The sequence below is a fragment of the Bos taurus genome, chromosome 11, assembly GCF_002263795.3.
Source record: "Bos taurus isolate L1 Dominette 01449 registration number 42190680 breed Hereford chromosome 11, ARS-UCD2.0, whole genome shotgun sequence".
In the NCBI taxonomy this organism is placed as follows: Eukaryota; Metazoa; Chordata; class Mammalia; order Artiodactyla; family Bovidae; genus Bos; species Bos taurus.
Window position 1 is genome coordinate 67,483,638 of NC_037338.1, and position 12,323 is coordinate 67,495,960.

At 41.1% G+C, this 12,323-nt stretch overlaps 1 protein-coding gene across 2 annotated transcripts in view; it reads left to right on the forward strand.

The window, feature by feature from the left end:
- ANTXR1 (ANTXR cell adhesion molecule 1) overlaps positions 1-12,323 on the forward strand; it is a 258,211-nt gene that overhangs the window by 123,803 nt on the left and 122,085 nt on the right. The window lies entirely within an intron of this gene.

Here is a 12,323-nt window from a genome sequence, read left to right on the forward strand (position 1 = left end):
CTTGGCCCATAGGGGTAGTGAGGCAGAGGGCAGACTGTATCCTCTGCCAGCTCCTCCGATGCCCCATCTCTGGGTCCTTCATGGAAGGTAGTATTCATTTCTGGCTACCATGAGATCACCTGGAAAGCTTTTTAAAAATATGGCTTCCCTGACCAACTGGGACAAAGTCTGTGCAGCGGGCCCCAGCTTTGGTGGGTTCAGAGCCCCCTTGGGAGTTCTCTTGTGCAACTATGGCTGGGAACCCCTGGGTTTATGAGGTTGCTCCCACTGTCAGTGTCTTGGAGCTCAGCCCGTCAGAGAGCAGTCAGGGCTTTGTTAGCTCATATACAGACCTCAGCTCCTAATACAAACATTTCCAAAAGGATCTTTGTTGAATATTCAGTTTCTATTCTACCAAATGCACTTTTCCCATGAGATTGCTCTGCATGCTAAGTCACTTCAGTTGTGTCTGACTCTTTGCGACCCTATGGACTGTGGCCCACCAGGCTCCTCTATCCTTGGGGACATGCCCTCCTCCAGGGGATCTTCCCAAGCCAGGGACTGAACCTGTGCCTCTTATGTCTCCTGCATTGGCAGGCAAATTGGAGACTTCTTTACCACTAGCACCACCTGGGAAGATCACTCTAGAGACTAGCATTTTGTGACCTGCTGGCCAACTTAGATAGGTACCTTAGTTACTTTCCAGCTGGCCTTTGGAGGGCATGTCGTTAGAATCCCTCAGTGATTGGGGTTTGTGTCCTTAACACTATCCAGGTGGATGAGGGAGAGCAGTCAGGCCCTGGAGCTGGACAAGATAAACATGAATTGTTTCCTGGAGGAGCAGGAGGCCAGGCCTCACAAGGGACGATGCACCCAGCTTCCTCAGTTGTCCCTCCTCCACCTCTCCCCCCACACATATACAGTCCATCCTATGTTAGGAGCCACTCAGCTTTCTTGACAGCTGGGTAAACCAATGCAGTGGGTACAGACAACGGAAAAGTTCCACTTGACCAAAGTAAGAGCCTAGCGTCATCACAGAGACGTGTCAGACTTGTCACCCCTGAGCAATGTTTGTGTCTCAGTCACACCTCAGTGGAACCTCAAATCTGGAGACCAAATCTGAAAGCTGGATGCGGGAGCAGTGACATGTCTCCAAGCATGCCCTGCCCGATTCTTTCAGAAACTGACCCTGTTGGAAACTGCCAACCTGCAGGAAATGATTAAAATACCCCAAATCTAACAACGCCATTCCAGATTCCTCCCCGTTTTGGAATGACCCAACAGTTTGGGCCTGTGTTTCTCATTATGTCTGACCGGACCAGAGAAACAGCCATGTCCTGAGTCGCGAGGGCAGGGAGGTGGGAAGGGGAAATATCTCGGGACCAAGCCTGTGGGGTGGCAGGGGCAGGACGATAAACTCAAGTCCTGGGCCTCTAAGCCAAGAAGAGATGGTGTCCTCACTGACATAACCCAAAAGGAAAAGAACTCCCAGTCAAGTCATTCTAGTATCGCCCCCTCCCTTACATTTCCCATCTCCTTAATCTGAGAGCAAATCACTAAGTTTTCTGTTCAACTAACCCTTGATCACCATCACCTCATAACATCTGCATTATTCGCCTTTCACTTGAGAAGGCTGCATATCTATGACAAAGTTATAAGGACCCTAAGATTTTAGATCCAGGTCCATTCACTCATTTATTCAACAAGTATTCACTGATCACGCACAATGTGCCAGATGGGCACTGCCCGGGGTGCTCAGGATACGTTAGAAGACACAAAGGACAAAAATCTCTTATCTCACAGGGATGCAGGGGAGAAAGCAGACAGCGAACAATAGACATAACAAATGAATCACACTCTATGTTAGAAGTGATATAAACTCTAGAAAAAAAAAAAAAGCCAAGGGAATTCCATGATGATCCAGAGGTTAGGAGTCCATGCTTTCACTGCTATGGGCCTGGGTTCAATCCCTGGTGGAGGAACTAAGATCACACAACCCATACCACCAGAAGTAAAACAAAGAAAAGAATAGAACCAAGTAAGGGAATTTGGTACTGCGTGAGTGAGTGAGTGAGTGAGTACAAATTTTAAATAGAGATACATTGAGAAGTGGCGTTTGAATAGAGACTGAAGTTAACTGTGAGGGAGAATTTGCGAACGGTGAGCCCCACTGCTCAGAGCCCACCACCAGGGGCAGCTGGTATATTCAAGGAAGAAAGAGGGCTGGTGATTAGTCACAAGGAGAGAGTGAGGCAAGCAGTAGGCAGTGAGGGTATGGGATGGAGAGTGGAGGGTCTTGTGAGAACTTCGGCTTTTGCAGAGGTGCAACGCAACCTGGCTTGCGTTTGAAAGTTCACTCTGGCTGCTGGAATGGCCAATAGGAAGACAAGGATAGAAGGACCTTGACTGGTTAGGAGGGTTATGGCGATATTTCAGGCACAAGTGATGATGGCAACTTGACTCAGGTAGGAACAATGGTGACGAGAGAAGAGATCATAGTCAGATATGTTCCGAAGGCAAAGCTAGCATATTTCCCAAATCGTTAGACATACGGCTTGAGAGGAGAGGAATCAAGAATGGCCCCAAGGTGCAGCCACTATGGAGAACAGTATGGGGGATCCATAAAAAAACTAAAAATAGAGTTGCCATAAGATCCATCAATCCCACTCCTAGGCATATATCTAATTCAAAGGAAATATGCATTGCAATGTTAATAGCAATACTGTTTTGCAATAGCCAGGACATGGAAGCAACCTAAATTTCCATTGACAGGTGAATAAATAAATAAGATGTAATTTACATATATACAATGGAATATTAATCAGCCATGAAAAAAAATGAGATAATGCTATTGGCAGCAACAAGGACGGACCTATCGTTGTACTAGGTGAAGATTGTCATACTAAGTGAAGTAAGTAGAGGAAAACAAAGTACCATATGCTACCACTTATACATGGAATCTAAAATACGATACAAAGAAACTTCACATAGAAAACAAACTTATGGTTCCCAAAGGGGAAAAGGGATGGGCAAGAGATAAATCAGGAGTTTGGGATTAGCAGATACAAAATGCCATATATCCAATAAATACTATATATTTAATAGATATATAACAAGGTCCTACTGTGTAGCACACAGAACTGAATTCCATATCCTGTAATAAACCATAATGGAAAGAATATGAAAAAGAGTCTATATACTCATATATAAATATAACTGAATCACTGTGCTGTACACCAGAAACTAACACAACATTATAAATTAACTATACTTAAGTAAATAATTAAAAAAAAAAAAAAAGAATGGTCCCAAGGGCTTTGGCCAAGGAGTAGCCCTCAGTTGACAGGAAGAAGGCTAAAGCCAGAGAGGATCTGAGGCAGAGGAGGAATCACATCAGTTTTTTGTCCACTAGTCCCGTGGCCTATGACTGAGTTATTTAGCCTCTAGGTACCTCAACTTCGTAATCTGTAAAATTAGAATAATAATAATTTGCATCCCTTCGCAGTATGGTGAGTATTAAATGAAATGATTATGTAAAGGGCTTGGTAGAAGGGCTGGCCTGTAGTAAGTGTTCAATAAATGTTAGTTGTTATTATAGTGGAAGCTTAGTCAAAATGATGGACCTAATTGGAGATTCTTCCCAAGGAGTTGCTCCTCACTTCAGAGTCCCAGTGTAACAAAATAACTCTTTCAACACAACATGTAGTCCTGTGAGAACATGTTTGTCGCTTGATCAAACCCAAGTGATTGCAAGGGGGCAGACAAATTGGCCAAAATCATCCAGAGAAGAGGACCTATAGTGAAATATTCAACCCCAGTCCCCAACAGGTCCTGTAGAAGCTCAAATTAAAAGGACTAAAGCCATCACTGGACAAATAGAGATGCAAGAGGAGTGGGTGGTCCTCCAGAATATGAAGGTCTTGGACTTCCCTTTGTTTCTTGGGCAGCTGGTTTGGAGGACAAGGTTTTTAGATCAAAAATGATCCCTTGGGTCTGAGTAAAGGGTTAGTCTTGTCAGTGCCAGTTGCAGCCTGCCCAGTCCATCCCCTGGAACCAAAAATAATTTTAAAATATGTAGTTGAACCTGTTCTTTTCTCGCTTTATTTGGTGCCCATTTGGACAACCATGTCACAAGTTTTCAAGATCTGCAATGAATAACTATTGCCTCTGCCAGGAGCAGAAATTCCATGAAGTTTTACAGGAAAGACATTTTTCCATCCAAGAACTAAAAGATTCCTATACAAATGGTAAACTTTGTTGAGCTCCATGACTATAGAAAATGGTCAAAGATCCAAAGCTCTCTCTTCCCAGCATATTTGAATACATCCCATCTCTAAGAGTCTTCACCAGCCTCCTTTTTTTTCCCCAGCTCTAGAAATAGGTTGAGAAAAATCACCCAAATGTACTGCTCTAAGGGAAATAGCAAAAAGCAATTTGTCATTTTGATAACAATGCAAGCAAATTTAGGACCTTACCAGAACTTTTTATGAAAGATTGTCTTCTTTTATGTAAATAACCTTAAAATTGTATAATTTTCCACCTGAAGTGTACAAAAACCAGAGAATCATCCAACAAGTATTTCTCAAATTCTTCCTGTGTCTCTGGTGCTCCATTTACATTTTACAAGTCGCTGTCCTTAAGGAACTTAAAATCCATTTTGAGACGTGAATCCAACAAACTCATAAAAGAGTATGTAATAAAGAACAAGGTTGTGGGAGCCAGGTGTATAAATGCTGTAGGATTTCAGAGTAGAGAAAAAGGGGAGAATCCACGAAGAGTCATGAGGGCTTCATAAAGGAGACAAAACCCAAGTGGTGGTTTGAAAAATGATAATAACAGGTGAGAAGTGGAAAGTGACCTTCTGCTAAAGTGAAACCAACCTGAGCAGGACTGGATACGGCCATAAGCATAGTTTGTTCATGGTCCCTCCCAGGAAACATGACTTTTTTTTTTCCCTCTTATTTTGTATCAATATCTGGGGCCTTCTAATTGAGGTCCATCTCTCAGGTTGCCAATTACTTTCCTAGGATGTGCACTCCACACCCTTGGTCACCTGGTGATCAGCAGTGAGACCCAGCTGATGCTCTTCCCTATTAACTATTAGGATTTGATTAGTGTTGGTTTCCAGGTTGGAGAATCACAATCTTTGAAGAGGAGACCTAAAGTTAGACATAAAAGTCTAAAATCAACACTAACTCAGTGGACACCCTCTCTTTCCTCCTAATTTATATGATCAATAGCCTGGCTACAGTGGTGTGAATGTGAGCATGCTCAGTCACTCAGTCGTGTCTGACTCTTTGCAACCCCATGGACTATAGTCCACCAGGCTCCTCTGTCCATGGAATTTTCCAGGCAAGAATACTGGAGTAGGTTGCCATACCCTCCTCCTCCAGATCTTCCTGATCCAGGGATCAAACCCACGTCTCCTGTGTCTCCTGCATTGCAGGCTGATCCTTTACCCACTGAGCCACCAGGGAAGCCCCACAGTGACAAGGCTGAGTAAATCTGAGAGGACTCATGTCAGTTCCTATTCAGAGAAAATTTTTGAATTAAAATAAAAATGCAACAGACTTAACCCTAAGGCATCAAAACCAGAACAAATGCTCTATGATTACAGCATAATGGAAGAATTAAGAATAATATTGAGTCAAAAATCCTAATTTCAGGTTCTAGCCCTTCCATTTCCTACAGTGATCTTGGGCAAGTTAATCTGAGCCTGTCTCAGTGTCTGTCTTGTTGTAAAGTTTAAAAAGTGACAGCTGTGTGTTAGTTCATTGATATTCCCTCTCCTTGCCGAGTAAAAGTCTAAGGGACTATCTCATTAAAAGATTTGCTGTTCATTATTTATAAACAGCCTATTTTCCCCTGATTAAGAAGTATGCTTCCTTCTGAGTCCATGATAAGCCTGTTCCAACAGGCTGGGAAAGACTGAAGATGTTGCCTGCATAATAACGAGGGAAAGCAGCACCAGTAAATTAGATCTGGTGATAAGTCAAACTGGGTTAAGCTGCAGTTTCTTCAATATTTTTTGTATAGTTGATTTATAATATTGTGCAAGTGTCAAGTGTACAGCAAAGTGATTCAGTTTTACATATATATATATATATAATTTTTCAAATTCTTTTCCATTATAGGTTGCTGCAAGATACGGAATATAGTACCCTGGGCTATACAGTAAATCTTGTTGTTTATCTACTTTATACATAGTGGTGTGTTCTGTTAATGTTCACTATTTTTGAAAAAAAAAGTTTTCTCAGTAAATGAATCATGGAGACTATTTAGAAGAATGAGTCAAAACAAGTATTAACTAAATTTGATGTGTCATTACCACATAGAAGATTTCTAGTATTATAATTTAAAATATGCTATCACACCCAGCATGTCTGGAAGCGTCTTATCACAGGAGGTACCATTTCACACAGATGAGAACTGCAAGCTCAGAATTTTCTGACAGCCTAGATCCTCCAGCGTGCCCTGAGATAGCCACAACTCACTGGGGTTTGGAGCACATTTGACTTCTATATGGATGAACATAGTACCAATTTGTTTCCCAAGGGTTTTTAAATGATTTTATTCTTCAGATTTTCATGAATTGAGACAGTTCTTTTCCCAAACTAATGGGATTTTTCCCAGAAAAAGAGTGAGAAAAAATGTGTGTGTGTGCTATCAAGATCAAGATTCAGGGCAGGCTCTGGCACATGAGGATCTACAGCACAAAGCAGACAAAACCATTGCGACTGATACAGAATCTAAGTAACTGCATTTGCTAAGTCCAAGGAACACAAAGATAATGCATGGGAAACAGACAAGTACTGCAAAGATTTGCAATTTGACATAAGTGCTTTAATTGAGAAATGAACAATGCCCAGTGATACGGTGAAATGGAGTGTCTGGGGAGTCAAAGAAGGATTGATTCACAAGAAAGATGATAAATTTGCTCAGGGTATGGCCTGGGTGAAGGTGTGTTTGAGGCCCATGTGGCTGTGGTTAGTTGGGATAGGATGTTAGGAGAGAAGATAGAGATAACTGGGACCAGTTGGAGAAGGCTTCCTTAGTTGGAGTTTTTCTCTAGTGTTTACTTTAAGTATAATACAGAATGCTGTTTTGATGTTGAATGCCAATATCTCCTCATTTAGGAAATAAACATTTTTCATCTTCAAAAAAAGAATCTAGAGGAAAGCAGTGTCGTAGGAAAACTGTCATGGCCTGAATTTGCCTTGGAGTACCAGAAACCAAGGGCCCTTGTGGCTCTGCTAGTAAAGAATCTGACTCCTATGCAGGAGACCTGGGTTTGATCCCTGGTTTGGAAGGATCCCCTGGAGAAGGGAAAGGCTACCCACTCCAGTATTCTGGCCTGGAGAATTCCATGGACTATATAGTCCATGAGGTCACAAAGGGTCAGACACAACTGAGCGACTTTCACTTTCACCAGAAACCAAGGCGATGGTAACTTAAATAACCTGGATGCTGCCAGTGAAGGCTGGGGTTGCACAGGCAGCCTTGGTTAGGGCTAGCTCAGAAGACAGTGTGCTGGAGCCATAGAAGAATGCTCCAGTGGCTGCAGCAAAGCGAGGCTTCAGATGGAGGTCAGGGGGCATCTTCCAACCTTGTCTGCAGAGTTCTATTCTTAGCAACTTCCTGGGTTCATTTTGTAAGTGAGTTCAATTCTGTTACTAATTGCTTTGAAATAACTTAGGAAAATAAAAATCCAGCCCAGCTTTGTAGTTGTATAACTATCTAGGTAAACAGACAGTTGGCGTGACTGCCCTTGCCAAAATTTCTTGAATTTCACCAGCCTGGTAGGGAATGAATCCAGAACCTTGTGCTGAGTGGCAATCTCGCCTTCCAACTTAATAAAAAACTAATGCTCACTCTTCAGAAAAAGTAGAAATCAGAGAAGTCATTTTTCTTCTATTTCTTTTCCAAGGTAAACAAAACAGTCCATTAATCAAAATAGGTAGCTATCTTTGAAGTAGCTAATTCATACCAGCAGCTATAAGCATGTGGGCCTCTTCATTAAGTAAAGTAGTTTAGAGAAGCAGTTGCTGATGGTGAACAGAGCCAAAGACTGGGACTGGCATGTATGAAATAGTACTATGGTCCAAGTGTTAGGGTCTCAGAGAAGCGCGTAGCCTGTCTTTGCCCTCCAGAACATACAAACTAGTTATCAAGGCAGAATACATACTCCAAGAGGTAGATGCTGTATTTGGTGGTATAAAAGGTAAATATTATATTTGGGGGTGCAAAAGACAAATACCACAGGATATCCAGAAATTCTTTGTCTATTCTAAAGACTTGTGAGCCTCCACCCAGGCCTGTGGATAAGTAAGTTGACACAAGCACTGCACACTTTGGGGAGAGTCCATTTAATGGTCCTAGCGGGTTACCAGGTTCTAACTGTAACCCTAATTCTCAATTACTTAAGAAGGCATTCATGACTTCCTGCAAAAGGGAGCTGGACAAATTCTAGAAATTCAAGAATAACATGTAGACGGCTCACGATGTACTGAGCTCAGAGTGTCTTTTTCCCAACAAGACCCTCCCCAGTTTTTATTTCTCCCCAATTGTATTTCTCAATTACAGGAAAAAACTCATGGAGAAGACAAGTCCCTTCCAAACAACCAGTGGAGAAGGGCAGGACCAAGCCCCACACTCCAGTTTTGCTTATAGATTCTTCACCCTGACATCATTCCACTGCCTGTACAGCTCACTCCCGTGTGCACCTTTCTCCCATCTTTCTCCTTATCCATTTAGCCCCCATGTCTTCACAGAGGGTGAAGAATTCCTATCCTGGAAGAATAAGGGGTGTCAGGGTTGGAGGGGAAATAGGAGACTGACATTGCAGAGTGTTTGAATGACAAAAGATGGAGTCTGGGTGATGGGAAACCATTCAAAGAAAGAACAAGGCAATATTTTTGGAAGATTAATTCAGCATTTGTTTATTCCAAGTCTTTTAGCAAAATATTATTTGTCTGGATGTCCCTGATTTATAATTTGGTCATTTGGAAAGGAACAGGCTCCAGTTTAGTGTTCCATTATTTAGGTGAAAGAAACTTTGTTCCAAGAATGACCAATCCACAACCCTAGGGCTACAAGTGATTCATTAGTGTCTCATAATCAGCCCCTGAAAAAGGATGGCTGTTACTTTCTTATTGCTGTAATTATAGGTGATATGTCCTGTGAAAGATGTGGCTTAGCAAAGTACGAAGGAAAGACTTAGTTGAGGAAGAAAAGTAGGAACCATCATGGACTTTGGGATCAGATCAGTGTGGCTAAAATCCCAGGCCTTAAACAGCTGGCAGTGGTCCTAGTACAGAATAGATACCCAATGTTAGTTTCCTTAGGCTGATGTTATAGGTTCTCTAAGAATCAGTGCAGTGACAGTCTCTGACTTCTGATTGAATTAACAGGAGAATGGTATCTGAGCCTAAGGAAGTTGATAGAACCTTTCAACTTGCTGAAGGAACATCTTTCAAGTATCATATTAAATAGTAAGGACACTACAAGGAGAACCTCAAAAAACTGAACATGTGAAAAAAGATTACCAAGTATGATAAATCATTTAGAATAATCTATAGAATTGAGACCGAAGATATAAAGATTTGATAGACATTTTCAATATTTCAAGGGCTGGGCTCTCCTGAGGTACAACTGCTTTTATTGTGTATATCTAAGGAGTAGAATGGGGCTTCCCTGGTGGTTCAGATGATAAAGAATCTGCCTACATTGTGGGAGACCCAGGTTCAATTCTTGAGTTGAGAGGATCCCCTAGAGGAGGGTATGGCAACCCACTCCAGTATTCTTGCCTGGAAAATGCCATGGACAGAGGAGCCTGGCAGGCTACAGTCCATGAGTTTACAAAGAGTGGAGTAGAATAGGCTGATGGATAGTTTGTGGCTCAGTTTTGTAAAAGGTCTTTCTGATTGGGTGCTCCGTACCGGTGGGAGTCAACTCCCTGTTGTGGTTATATTCAAGTCCAGGCAACTTGATAAATTGGCAGAATTATGTAAAGGCCATTCATGCATCAGATAGGCAACTGGACTAGAAAAACTTTCAGACTTCTTCCAATGTTGAAAGTGAAATTCTAGAACTAAAAGTGATCTAGTGAAAGAGTAAGGCAAATACTATCAGTCCTAAATGGTGTAACAAATGAGCTTGGCTTTTATATTTTGAAAATAAAGGAAAGCCTTTTGTTGGTGACACTGGAGATAAGTTTCTCTTAGTGTGGTTCAAACTAGCCAACCTTCGCCTGATACAAGTGAGATTATATTTCAGACTAAAGTGAGCTTAAAGCTCCTCCCAAGAAAAATTTGTTTTCAAATAACTTCAAACACACCATCTCATTTACAAACAATTAATACACTAGTCACAAATCACTCTCATCTATTTATTATCTGGCCTTAGGAGAGACATATATAATTCAAGGTGTGTTTTTTTGTTTTTTTTTTTTTTACAATATCCTAGTATTTATTACTATTATTTTAACAAGATGAGCTGTGGTTTCTTGTACTGTCATTAGAAAGGCTGAAAGACCACAGGAATATCAGAATGCCAAACTCAGATGTCAGATGTTGTTTATGAACTGAAATAAAAATAGTTTGGCGGCATCTCTATTTTGATAACCCTTGTATACATAAGAATCTTTTCAAATATGTTTTGGAGGATTGTGCTGATTTGTTTTTCTTGGATGTTTGAGGAATTGACTTTCAGTATTTTTATCTCAAGGCATTTTAAAGAATGTTTGCCCTAAGTTTGAAATTTCCTTGTTTTGAGAGTAAATGAGAAAAAAAAAAAAAAAAGGATTTTTCTGAATCTATACTTGAGGAAATTCAGATAAGCACATAGCAAGAAGGTAATATTTATTTTTAGAAATAAAAATTCCAAATACTAATCCATAACCAAGATAAATATATAAAGAACCAAACCCAGCAGTTGAAAAACACAGACTGATATATTGTGTTTAAAATATATTCTGCTTTATTTTATTTATAATAAAGCATGCATTCAACAAAATAAAAGGGCACAAAGGTTAAAAATAAAAGTATGAGAAAAATTATGTCAAGGGAATACCAAAATAAAGTTAATATAGCTATATTAAACTTTTTAGCTAAAAATCTTTATTGATAAAAAGAGGACCATTACATAATGTTAAAAGGAACCATTAACCTAGGAAGTATAATTCTAACCTGTACTTCATGACATATCCTCAACATATATGAGGGAAAAGCTGACCAGATTACAAAGAGAAATTGATAAATCCACCATCACAATAGGACATTTTAAAACAGTTCTCTCAGTAATTAATAGGTCAAGCAGCCAAAGGAATCAGTTGAGTTCAGTTCAGTCACTCAGTCATATCCAACTCTTTGTGACCCCATGGACTGCAGCATGCCAGGCCTCCCTGTCCATCACCAACTCCTGGAACTTGCTCAAACTCATGTCCATCAAGTTGATGATCCCATCCAACCATCTCATCCTCTGTTGTCCCCTTCTCCTCCTGCCTTCAATCTTTCCCAGCATCAGGGTCTTTTCCAGTGAGTCAGTTCTTCACATCAGGTGGCCAAAGTAATGGAGTTTCAGCTTCAGCATCAGTCCTTCCAGTAATTTCCTTTAGGATTGACAGATTTGATCTCCTTACGTTGTCTTCTCTAACAGCACAGTTAAGAAGCATCGATTCTTGGGCTCTCAGCTTTCTCTATGGTCCAGCTCTCACATCCATATGTGACTACTGGGAAAACCATGCTTTGACTAAACGGACCTTTGTCAGCAAAGTAATGACTCTGCTTTTTAATATGCTGTCTAGGTTGGTCATAGCTTTTCTTCCAAGGAGCAAGCGTCTTTTAATTTCATGGCTGCAGTCACCATCTGCGGTGATTTAGGAGCCCAAGAAAATAAAGTCTGTCACTGTTTCCATTGTTTTCCCATCTATTTGCCGTGAAGGGATGGGACCAGATGCCATGATCTTCATTTTTTAAATGTTAAATTTTAAGCCAGCTTTTTCACTCTCCTCTTTCACTTTCATCAAGAGGCTCTTCAGTTCCTCTTCACTTTCTGCCATAAGGATGGAATCATCTGCATATCTGAGGTTATTGATATTTCTCCCAGCAATCTTGATTCCAGCTTGTGCTTCGTTCAGCCCATCATTTCGCATGATGTACTGCTGCCAAGTCGCTTCAGTCATGTCCGACTCTGTGCGACCCCATGGACTGCAGCCTACCAGGCTTCTCCATCCATGGGATTCTCCAGGCAAGAACACTGGAGTGGGTTGCCATTTCCTTCTCCAATGCATGAAAGTTGAAAGTGAAAGTGAAGTCACTCAGTCGTGTCTGACTCTTAGCGACCCC